We start from the raw sequence: 15,521 nt of genomic DNA on the forward strand, positions 1-15,521 counted from the left end.
AAGAAAATATGTACTTTAGAATTCCTTTAAATAACCCTTCCATTACAATTAAACAAAACTAGTTTTGTAAATGATAATTGAAAATCCAAATAAAAGAAAAATTGTATTGGTTTCTTTACAAAAGTGTTTACATATTAAGATTGTATTTGATTCAATCTTAGACACAACATGTGTCTTACTAAAATATATTGGATATGACACTTACTTTTAGAGTCCTGAAAATTTAGATACACACTGAAAGAATAAAGCTAATAAAATTTTTAAATTGTGTTGTTTTTCTGATTCAATACTTATACGATCCTAGGCAGAAGGATAAAATTTTGTTTTTCCTTAATAAAATTTAAAAAATTGAAGTAAAATCCATAGTGAATTCTGTTGTTGTAAGAATAAAGGATTCTACCTTTTGTCACATTGTTTTTCTCTTTTAAAGTTATTTGAAGTATTAATTTTAATCTATAAAGACTTGCAAAATTGGCCATTGACACAAAGATTGCCAAATACTGGATATAATAATATTCAGGATTAGAAATATAGTAATTTTTATTCTTAAAAACAAACAAAACTATGTTAATATAATTTCTTTCAGCAGGGGAAATGACTTATTTTGGTGCTTTAAGTCTAAAATGAGATAATATTTATTATTATGACAGAAAGTTAATGGAATATTTAAAAACAATTTCTGTAAAAAGTTATAAATGCTTAATTGCATTGAACAAATATTGAAATCAGACAATGGAAATACATGTTAGATTAAGGAATACATTTAAGCCTTGACTGTTTTAGAAAAATACAATTTCTTTAACATGGAAAAATGTAATATAAAAACTGTGAAAAAACACATTAGACATAGATATCATAGTGAATAAATATTCATAGTGTTGGTACTTTTTAAAAACAGTTTGCAAAGGGAATCTAAATCTTTAAGAAACTTAGTCACTGTTTTCATATAAAAATATATTTTTTGTTAGTAATAAGAAGAGCAAATTAGTATTTCAGTGTCTATTCTTAATGAAGAAAGAACAGTAAGTCAAATTTCCACTAGATTCATTTTCTGTTTTCTAGTCAATATATGAAAAAAATTCATATTCATTTTACATTTTTCAAAATAGTATCAGCTTTGTCCATTATATTGTTTTCTACTTATAGCCTCTATTAAAAATTTGTTCCTTGTATTTTAGTTCTCTTTATTGCCTGCCCTACCTTCATACATTTTTTGAGATTCTTTCCAAAGGGTCCCTTATTTTAATAGTTTCTTTCTTCCAGAAAGGGTTTAGAAGTAGAATAAAGAGGCTTAGGCTACCAGTACTGGAATTTTATTTTTTTACTAATAATATAGCTACCATAAGAAAAGAACTCATCAGCCATTGAAGTTTACTGTTCAAACATATTTCCTATGTCTTGAATAATGCCTTCCATATTGACTCAATTTAACTACTGGGAATTTAGTCTATTACCCACAGTTTTATACCCAGGATAAATATATAATACTTAAGAATACAAAAAATATTATTTTCTGAGAGACTATCACAAACATAAAGGTGCCAGATATGAATACAATTCTGCTACAGATAATTTAGATGTTTGGGACAATTACTTTTTGGTCTAAAAGTCAAATGATAATGAAAATACAACCACATGATGGACTACAAATCAGTTTTACCTCCCCATCAGGCTTTTTTCTAAAATATTTCACAGAAAGATACTATATAGTTCATTTTATCATATTCAGTTTTCTAACATATTAGAAAGCTAATAGAATTTTACATTTTTTATTGTCCACAGCTGTCTTAAACATTAGGCTATTTGGTCCAGTAGTTTGAAAATATTTGTTTGTTAATTTTAATTAAGAAACCCATATACAAACACATTTCCCCTGGGTGTGTAAATATATAAAGCAGCGTACAGCAGACCTTCTCCGACTGAGAAAGGGAAGAAAGGCCCAGAACCCTGTCCCTTAGTTCTTTACCACTCTCCTTCTCCACCAGCCCCTGAGCACACCATTATCCTCCCTCCCATCGCCAAGTCCCAAACAGATTGAAAAGCACTGATCCACACCAACCTATTTCATTTTATAACAAAAAAATTTGAACCCTTAGATTTAAGTAAATTGCTCAAGCTACTGTAACTAGTTAGTGGTAAAACTGGAATTGGAACTCATTTCTTCTGACACCGTCTGGTATTCCCAAATGTAGCTTTAAAAAATCAATTAAAAATATCTGATAAATTAATACAATCAGCAATATATTTTCTGAAATATACAATTATGACAACCTGAAAATTTTGAGGCAATCTTCAAATTATATACATTAAATAATTTACTTTATATGCAAATTCTCTTTTATATTTCCCTCTGTGTATAAGGAAGTTGCCAGATGGTTTAACCGACACCAGTAGTAATTATCCATGATGTTAACAATATAACCAACATTAATCATTTTAACACCAATGTTATAAACATGAAACTTGTATATTGTTATATACATGCATGGATGAAAGTGACCTACTCTGAATGTACTGATTACCTTCAGGTTAGATATGGGCAATGTTCATCCTCCTTGAGCTTCATAGTGACAGAGAGTAGAGAAGGATGGTTGAAGGATGTTGTCATGGGATATTTGAGCCTTGAGGTATTTGTAAATCATTGTATCTGAAAGTTTTTAAACCACAGTACAAAAATATTTTCTGGTGTAGTAACTCCATGTAAAACAAGCACCTACAAAAGTAGAGACACAGCTAGGTTTTCTAATAGCTGGAATAGAAGCAAGTACTAAACAAATAATGTAATATTTGCCTATTGTATTAGACAACATTTAACACCTACTTACAGCGGGTGATTTTGCCAACTGGTAAAGTAAAATAAAATAATAAATATTAGGCAATATAAAAATATTTTGAACATGTCTTTAAAACTGTTTTATGTTCTTAAATCTTATGGCTCTTGATAATATTTTAAATTTATTAGGATTTTTATTTTAAATGTTAAAAGATTAAGTAAAAGTTTTCTTAAGGTTAAATAGAGAGTATTTATGTGCAATGCTCTGTGTGTATATTGCATATAACAAGATATATCTAGCATATAGAAAAATATATACCTGCAGTATATATCATGGAATATATATATATATATATATATATATATATATATATATAATTTAATGATGTTTGAAGAAAGCTTATTATCAGAGTTAGAGAAACATCTTTCAGCAAATATTATATATTGTAATGATTCTGTATATTTTCCTTTTTTGGAACTATATTATTTTCTAGCAAATGCAAAAAGGAATTCTAGTTAGAAATTGCCTGATTAGAGAATCATACTGTGAACTATGTTCATCTCTCACAATCTTAATTATTGAATGCTTTGTAAACCTATAAGTTCCAGTTCTCTTATAGGAAGACTGTTTTTATCTCATGGTTAGCTACTATGATTTTATTATAGCCTGGTAAGCTACTTTTGCAGTGGAAATAAACATAGTAAGAAAGGTGAACTCAGCTACAGGTGTTGTAGTCAAGAAATCAGCAAATATTGGGTAGGAAGGGCTAGAAAGACATAACAATGCTTAGAAAAAAGTGAACTATAATTTCTAATATATCTCTCATCATCAGCAATTTGGGATCAATGAACCCAATAATAATTTCAAGAAGCAAATTTCCTAATCTCAGATTTTATTCACTATAAAAAATCCTCCAAAATGTGTTTGAAATTTTAGTATCTAATGTTACTGATTTGGTCAATACTCCTCTTTCTTTAGAATAATAAGATGTAGGTAATTTTTTCTTGCTTTTTCTGTTTTTCTCCCTCCTCTCCTCCTTCCCTCCCTCCCTTCCTTCTTTCCCTTTTCTTCTTTCCCTCCTCCTCCTCTTCTTGTGGAGTCATGCAATGAAGGCCTATGTTTTCATTCTATCCATAAGTAAACATTTTCTACATATTTTAAACCACTTATATGTATTATTGATTGATTATAAATGGATATATGAGTAAGATCCCAGGAAGAGTCAGAATAATTGATTGTTTGATTGATATAAAATGTCATTACATGTAGGTGGTTGTGTAACTCACCTAACCAGTCATAATAGATCTTAACTTTTAATCAGTGCATTTGGATCAGGTAATCTGTACCAACTCTTACAATCTTAACATTATCTTTTTTTATTGCTCTATTTATAATTCCTAAAAGAGCCAGCTGTTAACAAGTACAAACTACTGTGCCAAGTATTTCCACCAGCTGTCTAAAGTGTTCCCGGTGATTCATGAATTCTTGTTAATCAAAATTATTTTCTGAAATGACAGCTGGGAACACAGTAAGTGGATTACAATGTATAGTTTTTCTTAGAAGAGCCACTTTTAAAATTTGTCTTTGCTTCTAATCCCTTCCACCAGTTCATGAGGCAAAACATTTTTAAAAACAAAAAAGTCATATGTCATAATAATTAATATTCATACACCAAACACATAAGTTGGTCTTGATTTGTTTTAATTGAACAAAATCCATAGGCATTGTGATATACGTAAAGAAACAAGAAACTAAATTTTAACTTGTGATTTAAAGTTTACAAATAGTTTTGGAGTGAAATGCTCTGAAGATAACAATTAAATCCAAATTATCTAGTGTGTCATTTAAGGCCACAGTTTTCTTTTTTATTTTCTGTCTGGAAGATCTAACAACAGGGTGTTAAAATGCCCTACTGTGACTGTATTACTGTCAATCTCTCCCTTTATATATAGAAACAGGTATGTATATATAAAATGACACAGAATAGAGAGCCCAGAAATAAGCCCATGTCACTATGGTCAATTAATATTTGACAAAGGAGGCAAGAACATACAGTGGGATAAAGACAGTCTATTCAATAAATGGTGTTGTGAATATTGGATGACAAAATGAAAAGTCAACACACTGAATGGAAAAACATATTTTTCAATGATATATCTGATAAGGGGTTACTATCCAAAATTAATAAAGAACTTATAAAACTCAACACCAGAAAAAGGCCATTAAAAATTGGGCAAAGAACCTGAATTGACACTTCTCCAAAGGGGACATACAGCTGGCCAACAGACATATGAAAAGATGCTTAACATCATTAATCATCAGGGAAGTGCAAATTGAAACCACAATGAGATATCACATCACACCTGTCAGAATGGCTGTCTTCAATAAATCAACAAGTGTTGAGGATGTGGAGAAAAGGGAACCCTCATGCACTGTTAGTGGAAATGCAGATTGGTGCAGCCATTGTCAAAAGAAAAGCAATATGGAGTTAAACTAAAAATATTAAAAATGAAACCGCTTTATGACCCAGCAAGTCTGTTAGTGTAGGTAGCTAGTTAGGTATTAATGGGGGGAAAAAAGGGAGGTTAAAACAGGCTAACCCTGATCAAGGTAGGAAACTACAGTTTCACAGGCACCCCAGGAGGCAGTCACATTCTCTGGCAAAATTAATTTCCAAGTAGGCAGAAAATACCAGCTTTCTAACCTCTGCAGAAATCAACCAGCACATTTCCTCATAATTTCTCCAGAATAACTAGGGGATGGATAAATAGCAAGGGTAAATTTCTCTGCTGAGGCATGCATGGTAGAAGCCAGATGACAAAGCAGAACTTTTAAGCGTGCATAGTAGGATCCAAAATGGTGACCATAATCAGGAAGAGTCTAGACTGGGAAAATCTGGAAAAAAGATCGGAAAGGGTGAGGACACAAAACCATAGAAGATCCGGGAAAGGGATTGGATAGGGGGAAACACAAGCATAGCCCTGAGAAGACCCAGGAAAGAGATTAGATAGTTTTAAAGAAAGCCTGCTCTCTCCCAAGCCGCAGGAAATATAATCAAAGATTAACAAAGGCCCAATTCTCACTTGCTCTCTCTCCTCAGCAGCCCCACAAGCAGACGTGCAGCACAGATTGCTAGTTGGATGGGAACAGAGATTTTGTGGAGTACTGGAGCCTTAGATGCCAGGCTGGGGGCCCTAATCCTCCTGAGCTTGGTGAAGTCAAGTGAAGGCCTGTAGCCACAGAAGCCAGACTTCTTTTACAGTAAGATGGAGCAGACACCTGTTCCTGGATGAGACATGAGGCATGGTACACCTGGGGGCAGTTCTTTGTTTCACTCTAATAAATCTTGCCACTATACCTCAAATCCTATTGTGCATGTATCCCTGGAATGCTCTTCCTGTGATTCCCTGGAAGAATCCTATTTCCTCTGGCAGTAATTCCACTTCTGGGAGTATACCCAAAGAGACAAGAAACACTAATTCAAAAGTATACATGCACCCCTTTGTTCATTGCAGCATTATTTACAATAGCCAAGACTTGGAAGCAGTCTGTGTCCATTGGTAAATGAGTGAATGCAAAATCTGTGGTACATTTGCATGATGAAATACTACTTGGTCATAAAAAAGAAGGAAATCTTACCTTGTGCTACTGCATAGATGGACCTGGAGAGTATTATGTTAAGTGAAATAAGCCAGTCAGAGGAAGACAAGTACCATATGATTTCACTCATATGTAAAATCTAAACTAAGAACAAAAATATTGAAGCAGATTCATATGTACATAGAAAGACTGACAGTTATCAGAGGGGAGGGGAGTTGGGGTTTGGGTAAAAAAGGTGAATGGATAAAGAAAAAAAAGGCAACTAAACTCATAGATACAGACAACAGTATGGTGAATACTAGAGGGAAAGGAGAGTGTGGGGAAGTAGAAGAGGGTAAACGGGGGATAAGTGGTGATGGGAGGAGGCTTGATTTGGTAAGTGAACACATGATATAATATAGAGGTGATGTATTATAGAATTGTACACCTGAGCCTTGGCTGGTGTGGCTCAGTGGACTGAGTGCCGACCTGTGAACCAAAGGGTCTCCAGTTCGATTCTCAGTCGGGGCACATGCCTGGGTTGCAGGCCAGGTCCCAAGTTGGGGGTGAGCATGAGACAACCACACATTGATGTTTCTCTCCCTCTTTCTCCCTCTCTTCCCCCCTCTCTAAAAATCAATAAATAAAATATATTTTAGAATTGTACATCTGAAACCTATATAATTTTATTAACATCACCCCAGTAAGTTAAAAGATTAAAGAAAATAAAATTTACATTTAATAATGAAGTCATACAAGAATAAACTTTTACGCATACTCACAACTATAAACCTACTTTTTCCCCATTTTGTATATGAGCTTTTTAAAAATTCATAAGAATTCATATGTACATAAACAAAGTATACCAAAGTATTTAATTCTTAAAACACTTATTTAACTTAAAAAAAAAAAAAAGTCTTAAGGATCCAGATTGATTTTGTATATCCTACATCCTAAAGCACAAGCACCAGAAACAGGTTCTGGCTAAATTAACTAAAAGAAGGAAAATGTGGCAGAAATTATAATTTATTTTAAGATTATTGGGTTAACTTACATAAATTAAAGAAAAAAAAAAAGCCTGGTAATGTCAAGTCTAAAGCAACTCCTATGATCTCAAAAGGCTACTTGATCTGTATCTCAAATGTTGGATTCTTGGGCTCCAGCCCAGAATTTCCAAGTCAGTGTATCTCACAAAAATTTTTTATTTAACATCATAAAAGATACTTATACCCTTTAGTATTTGTCATTGGAGTGACTCTGCTCCAAAATTCTAAATGTTATTTTTTTTCCATGAAAGTCAAAAGTTCTGGAAGAGAGAACTGTGCTTTCTTTTTCAACCTGCAGAACAGGTTGATACATATCACATTCTATTTTAAATTGTTATTATTTGTGTAACATCACTCTCTATAAATTTTCCCATAATTTGAAAGCTTATTGAGGCTTACCAATATTATTTTTTGAGTCTGTATATATCGCACAGCAAAAAGAACAAAACCTTTTAATGTGTAAGTCCTTAACAATTATGAATCAAATTAAATGAAATTGACTTCCCATACAAGGGTGATGGTTTGTGGGTGAAAGTACTACATTGAGTTAACATTTTGGCATGTTTATTAATTTAAAATTAAAAAATTAATTCTAAAGATTATTATTCAGTCTATTTCATATAGAAAAAAGTCAGCAGGTTAATAGGTAAGCTTACTAGAAACCAGTTTCCCTAAAAATAAAAGGAAGAATTAATGATTTTGTGTTTCATATCATTTTGTATATTATGCCCAGTGCAAATATTTTTATTTCTCTGAAAACAGTATTTGAGATTGGGTAGGGAGCTGAACACATTTTATCATTTAGCTAAGCATCCAACTATCTATCTGAGTTTTCTAAGGCTGATTAAAAGTGTACCACTTACTGAAAAGGACATAACAATGATACTTCTTATTTCTGACAATGCCCATGTGTATTAATTTGTGTGCAAATATCAACTTTCCTTATAAAAGAGTACATGACTAGAAATAATATATGACTTAGGACTCAAAACCACAATTAATCTATGTTGTGAAATAACTTAAGAATTATTTCCCAAAAGGAAATCTTTCTGGTCATTTAGAAGTTGTACCTTTCTACAATATGTGAGATGGAGACATTTACTAGGATATTTTATATTTTAAAATATTTTTTTTCTATTTCTATTGCAATTCCAACTTCTCCCACATATATGACATTCACAGAAACGATTTTCCTAAAATAACAACAACAACAACAACAACAACAACAACAAAAACACTCTAAAGAACCAATCATTGACAAATTGTCATTTACTGCAAACATAGTTAAGCTAAAGCAGTACTGTATATAAATAGAGAAGCTTTGTAGTAAATTTCTGTAACTATCTTTTGTTGGATGAGCTCCTAAAAATAGCTCCTTTTGATTTTCCTACTTTGTAATTTTTAAAAACTTGCTAAGCAAAGAATAATTATTCAGTAGTACTTAGATTTAAAATTGATTTTATGCTAAACACATATTTACTTATTTAGACTAAATATTGTATTAATACTTAGGGGATGTTTATATGCTATTATATCCTTATTAAAAAACAAAATGGATAAAACATTTTGAGCTATATTTTACATAACATTTATAGATAGCTAATTGTATTAAGTTCAAATAATACTTTTAAATAATTAAAGTCAAAGTAATATTTGGCTATCTTTATAGTTATTAAATAAATCATAGTGACACATGCAATCTTTAAAAGATTTTCTCTCATATCTCATAAACCCCTGTCAGCGGACCCGCAACCCAGGCATATGCCCTGACCAAGAATCAAACTGGGAACATTTCACTTTGCAGGATGATGCCCAACCAACTGAGCCACACCAGTCAGGGTACATATACATTTTTAAATGTTAAAAAAACCCACTAAGAATACAAATAATTATTACTGAAAATCTTGTGATGGTGAAAAAAGCAGTCAAATTAGACACTTCAGTTATAATGAACAGCTGTTTTGCGGGGACATTTCTTGGCAGGAGTTTAAAAATCAGTATGTGAAGAATATAAAATGAGATGTTCAAAGCGGCATGGCTTATAATTTTATAGTATTGGGATATTTTATAATGAAAATCCATAATTTTAGCATAACCATCTTTATCAGCTAGTCTTTATTACACATTATAAAATTTATCTTTATTCATGTGGAGATAAAAGAGAGCTATAATTCTGGCACTAATGTGTTTCAACAATTTTATGAAATAGCCAACATGAAATTAAAATGAGATAAAAATAAATTTTCCCCCATATGTCAATAAAGCTTTGTTACTATATTAATTGATAGCACAAGTCCCAAAATTGCAGTGAACCTAGCAGGACTGATATAAGTAGAGAGCTAGGTGACAATTTTCTTTGGAAAAAAACAGGAATCACAATGACTCATTTAGTGACATCTAATAGAGTAAATCTGATTGTGAGATACATTATAATCTGGGATTTTTTTTTTCTTTCTTTTCTTTTTGGGCTTAAGTATTTAAAGGGGGAGTACATAAATAATGAATGTCTCTCTGAGCCTTGTCTGAGAAAGACTGAAAGCTGTGCCATTAGAGTTAACATAAGGTCCTAGGAAAGAACTTACTTTAAGTGTCATCTTCACTGGTAGTATAGAATAGTGAAGAACTTTCACTATTGATAATATTTGGTATCAATCCCACGGTGGTGTTAAAGGTGAGAACATTACTTGGATTCAGAAGAGCAAATTCAAATCGGGGCATATGCAAAAAGAGAAATCAAAGCCAAACCCAATGGAGTTGGAAGAATAAATTCAAAGTTACAGATGAAACAAAAATTCTAATGGCTGTGATTCTCAAACTTTGGTGTTTATAGAATTATGTGGAAAGCTTAAGATTTTTGGATAAACATATAAAACTGTATGTCATGTCACCAACTGTTGGAGAGATGAGACAAAGCGAGCAAAAAAAAGATGAAAAACTAATTATTTGGTTATTTTAAAAGAGCTTAAAAATAGACATTGGCTCCAGTTGGAAGCTTTTCAAGGTTTCTAAGAACAGCTAGATCCGGGTACATACCCTGAAAACATCTGACTGTAGTTAAAGATTGAAAGCAAAGATCAGTTGTTGACAGGTAGGTTCTGGGAACTCACCTATATCAGCAATAAAGTTAGATGCATTAAGGGGGATGAGGAAAAATAATCAACCCGTGAAGATCAAGGTCAAAAAATTGAGCAAAATAGTTATTGTTAATATATAATAAAAATGAAGAACTCTTTTTGTTATACAATATAAAAATGCTTAAGCAAGATATAATCTCTTGGATATTAAAGAATATTTTCAAAGATATACAATTACCTATATTAACTAATAATCATGGATTAATTACAGTTTTGAAATTTCCTAAAATTGCCATGTCCTGGGCCACAGTGAATTATTTTCAATCTATGATGAAGTCAACAACATCGTAGAGCCACAGAGTCTTCAGGGACACCACAAAACCCTTTTGTCCCAGGTGATTGTATATTGTCAAAAACTCTTCAAGTAAAATAAATGACACATTTTGTTTAATTTTTCATTGCTGAAATTTTAAAAAATACAGGGAGGCTTTCCATTCTGGAATGGGCAATAATGGATAATATCCTCTAAGCTTATTCTTTCCCTCCACTAAAATACAGCAATGCTAAATTTTATTATTATTTCAACATGCTACCACAATGCACAATAATTATGGAGAAATGATCTTAGTTTAATTCTCACCTTAATCACTCAAGGGACTAAATATAGTGCAGGAAATTTTCAGAAGAGCAAAGTAAAAGTAGGTCATGAATAGAATATATAGCTGTTTTCAAGAATGATATTTTAAATTAGTCTGTAGCCTCAAGATAATTCTCCCAAATGCCACAATAAATATATCATATATTATTTTGTATGATATATTTTATGATACATTATTAATGGAACATAAATATTTAACACATATTTTAATAATTATTGGCTGAATTAATATTACAGTATATTTGATGGTAACTAATATAGTTGCTTTTATGCAGCTGAATTAATGCATACATTTAAAATGTCCCTATGTCCTTTATATTAAAGTGAAATGTAGGTTTATATATAGTATATGCTTTGTTAAGTTTTATGAATTAGACAATATAAGAATATCAAGTGGAAAAGTAGATGCAAGATTATTAGCAATGTCAAACTGGGAGGAAGCATTTTAAAGTTTTATAAAACTAATGACTTCTCAATAGGCCTAAAGCTTTCATAATTGGGAGCTGGTTTCTAGTCTTCAATTTCAGTAAAATATACCTGGGAAATGGTCCATTTGAGTGAGTTAAGCCAAAAATTACTTGAGGCTCACATACCCTTAATTAGGAACTTGATATCTTGAAAGGGAGTAGGACTTTATAGGTTAGTACAGTTCTTATTGTAAAAAACAAGAATACCAAGACACAGGTAATTTAGGAGATGTCATCTTTTGTTCATAGAGTTAAATCAAAAGGTTTTGATGGATGAATCAATAATTATAGAACTGTTCTAAGGTCACAAAGCCAGTGTTTCTGAAGGGGAAAAAAAAAACCTCCAGGTCTACAATATTTCAGAACACAGCCTTTTCTACTGTACTCAGCAGACTAATTCAGGACTGAATTATTCTTCTTTTTGCAATTTATTTCTTCAGCAAATAATTATTGAGCACCTATTTTAATCCAGGCAGTATATTACTCTATAGATTCAAAGATGAATAATTAATGATCCTGGTCCTACAAATGCTTGCATGGAGAAAAAAAAGACAGATGAACCAACTCCATTAGAACACAACGTGGTAGAGCAAAGAAAAAACTAAACTCCAGGAAAAGGTAAAACTTTAGTCAGATTCTGTCACACTTCTTTATTCAAAGTCAAGTTAAAAATGAAGTCTTTATGGCAGCCTACCAGCTCTGTCATCATTTGCCTCTCTACCTTCTTTCTGAACCCATCGCTTCTTGGCCACGTTTTGCAGGCTAGCCACACTCACCTCCATTTCTGTCTATTGCCAATCCAAACATGCTCTTCCTTCATCAGTTTGACATGTGTTCTTCCCCTGAACTTGACCACTCTCCCAAAGCTGCCCACTTGGCACACTCTCTCACATTTTACAGATTTTTCCTTAAGTATCACACTTTAATTTTTCCTGATCACCTCACAAAAGTATCAGTCCATTTTATTATAATGTACATGTATTTATTCTTATTGCCTAGAAAACCGAAATGCAAAAAAATCACATAATTTGCCTAAAGTTACAGTGCTTATACACGGTTGAGGCACAATTTGAAGGCAGCTTCAGACCTAAGCTCTGAATCACTTTATTATAATGCCCCAATAATAGAATCCAAAGAAATGAAAGAAATATTGCACACCATTTTAAAGGAATCCTCTCAAAAGGTTTTCCTCACTGGCTTTGGTCTAGAAGAGAATGATAGGATGCACAATGATGGAAGGAAGGGCTTATGAGTGACAGAAAGAGGAGAGGAGCCTTGCGAAAGCTATCATCAGCTACTACCAGTAGAAGTGTCTCCAAAGAATTAAACAAACAAGCAAACAAGCACCTAACTGTAGGAAGAGTGACCTTTTTAACCAGGCAACTATGTATTTCAATAATATCAGGCCACAATAGTACCTATAATAAAAGAAAGGGAACAGGACTAAATCAGCAACGGTACCTGCCCTTTCTCTCTATAGGATTTGCATAATTAGCCGGTGTGGTTGAAACATAATTATGATGATTTAGTAACCACAGGCAATGCTATGCCTGTATACTTTTTTTCATTTTAACTATACCTACTTTTACACATCTTTTTCATCTTGGTCAGTCATTAAGATCAAGTTTTTTAACAAATTGAAGTTAAAGATGACTTTTCAATTATTATGGCAAAATTTAAGAATATACAGACGTAGACAGCATGTTTAATTACATTGCACTTATAAATCAATTATAACAACTTTTAAATAAAAATTTTAAATGACTAATAAAATATAACATTTTAAACAGTATTTTTATTTATTATATTTATTTTTTATATGTATGTTTTCATAATTTTGTTAGTAGGGTAAATCATGCTTATAACTTATAAATGATACTATATTTTGCAAATATATGAATAAAATATTTTATTAATAGGTGATCAAAATTAAGAAACATGAATATTCATTGTAATTGAGTTTTAATGTTGATTTGTATAATATCGGCAGCCGTCCATCTCGAGAGACGATGGTGTAGCTTCTTAAGAGTCTATCTGCACCGCCGAGAATGGCTGTGCAGTCCGACTCGGGAGTGACACGGTATCTGTCTCCTCCCGTGTTGAATCGACATCTTGCAATGACGCTGGAGTGTCCTCTCCAGTGAAGCTGAAGCTACAGAGCCTGGGCAGGGTGATATGGAGGGTCTGCTGTTGCCCATGCAGCAGACCCCCCCTCTCTTCGCAGCTGAAGGGTCCAAGGGAAAGACGGAGTCAATACAGCTTGGCTTCAGGTGCGCCGCAGGAGTTGCCGGTGTTGACTACAACGTCAATCCGCCTTAGGGACTCCGGCTCCGGATTTTCTGTCGGGGTTTACTCCCTTAGCCTTTCCCCTGAAGAGGTATGCCGCAAGGCAGCGGAGGTTTTTTGGAGTCAGAGTTTTCCTTCTCTATTTGTATAATATATTTGTATGATAATTGATAGGTTGAACCCCCATAGATATATATAAAATATTTTAAAGGGTGTTAAACACTTCATTTTATTAAATATTTGTAATTTACTATAGATATCACAAATATAGTGGATAATAGCTTTCTTAGAAAATTCTAAAGGTCTATTTTATAATTTATACAAAAAGTTTCCAATCATTTTGTTCGGTAACATTTATACTTAATAAATTAGCTGTTTCAGGAAAACCCCTAGACAAAATCAATAATAACATTATTATTATTTTTTGTATATGACATATGGAATCTTTATTTTTTAGCACTTCAGTAATAAGATCTAAATCTACTTGAAAAAAATCTATAAAAAGTTTTTTTTCATGACACTTGTCATTGTCAGGGAAATTAATGTCAAATATAAATCTATTAAATAAATAGATATCATTAATTAAATAGTTCTTATTTTATAACATTATGAAGTTCATGTCAGTTTTATTTTTCCTTCATATTGATATCCTGGATCTTTAAAAAGATAAATTGTTCATAATACACTTCACCTTGATTTACTTACAGAGTACAACTGAATAAAAATTAGCTTTGAAAGAGGTCATCCATGAGCAACATGTCAACAGCATTGTTATGCTGTCTAAACAGAATAATGTACAATATGAAGTAAGAGTGACTTAACTGAAGCTGTGTCAGTAGAGTGCAGTTTTTCTGTAGTGAAAGCATAGGAAAAAGATAGATAACTGCATTGTGAAAATTAATCTATTCATTTTGCAGGGTGGATATAAGAAATGAGGAAGCATATAGCTCTTTGTGTAAAGGTAAATGGACAAAACATATATACAAGGTTTGTCCAGAAGGTATGTATCCAGCCATATCATATGAAAAATAGAGATCTTTATTAAAGAAGATACAAGATACAAGAAACATTGCACATAGGACAATAACACCTCAGTCCCCTTAAAAGTAGGCACCTTGGGACCTTCGCAGTTCTCCCAATTGCCATCAGCTGCCCCATTGTATTTTCCTGAATCTCATCGATGGTTGGAAATCTCTTCCCTTTCAAAGGTGATTTTAGTTTTGGGAAAAGGTAGAAGTAGTAGCGCACCAAATCTGGGTGATATGATGTTTTTCAAAAAACTCTGCACAAGGCTGATGCATGAGTGGACATGTTGTTAGGATGAAGCTGCCAACCACCAGTTGCTAATAGCTGCAGCCTTCTGAATCTTCCGAATAGTTTCTGCATAGGAATGTTAAAGCTGAATGCAAAATTGGATGCAGATTTGTTGCTCTATTCACTCAGTCATTTTGAATGTGACAGTCACACAGTGCACAGCACAGGCTCACTCAGTGGAGAACCTACCATTCCACTGACTGATACAGTGAAGTTGTCCTTGTTCATGCATCCACATCTCAGTCCACTATCCTTGGCTTCCAGGTTACATCAACGTCGTGCAAACCATTCTCACTTGGTTAACAATATCTGGACTTTTTCAA

Source organism: Furipterus horrens, unplaced genomic scaffold (genome assembly GCF_987537825.1).
Source record: "Furipterus horrens unplaced genomic scaffold, mFurHor1.1.pri manual_scaffold_6, whole genome shotgun sequence".
NCBI lineage: Eukaryota > Metazoa > Chordata > Mammalia > Chiroptera > Furipteridae > Furipterus > Furipterus horrens.